Source organism: Austrofundulus limnaeus, unplaced genomic scaffold (assembly GCF_001266775.1).
Source record: "Austrofundulus limnaeus strain Quisiro unplaced genomic scaffold, Austrofundulus_limnaeus-1.0 Scaffold3099, whole genome shotgun sequence".
Classification (NCBI taxonomy): Eukaryota; Metazoa; Chordata; class Actinopteri; order Cyprinodontiformes; family Rivulidae; genus Austrofundulus; species Austrofundulus limnaeus.
The window spans coordinates 5,993-6,434 of NW_013955501.1; positions in this window are offsets into that span (position 1 = coordinate 5,993).

Sequence of the window (442 nt, forward strand, 5' to 3'; positions counted from 1 at the left end):
GCTGAAACAGGCTGTATATATACTGTTATCTCCCAGCTGAAACAAGCTGTATATATACTGTTATCTCCCAGCTGAAACAGGCTGTATATATACTGTTATCCTCCAGCTGAAACAGGCTGTATATATACTGTTATCTCCCAGCTGAAACAGACTGTATATATACTGTTATCCTCCAGCTGAAACAGGCTGTATATATACTGTTATCCTCCAGCTGAAACAGGCTGTATATATACTGTTATCCTCCAGCTGAAACAGGCTATATATATACTGTTATCCTCCAGCTGAAACAGGCTGTATATATACTGTTATCCTCCAGCTGAAACTGACTGTATATATACTGTTATCTCCCAGCTGAAACAGGCTGTATATATACTGTTATCCTCCAGCATAAACAGGCTGTATATATACTGTTATCCTCCAGCATAAACAGGCTGTATATATA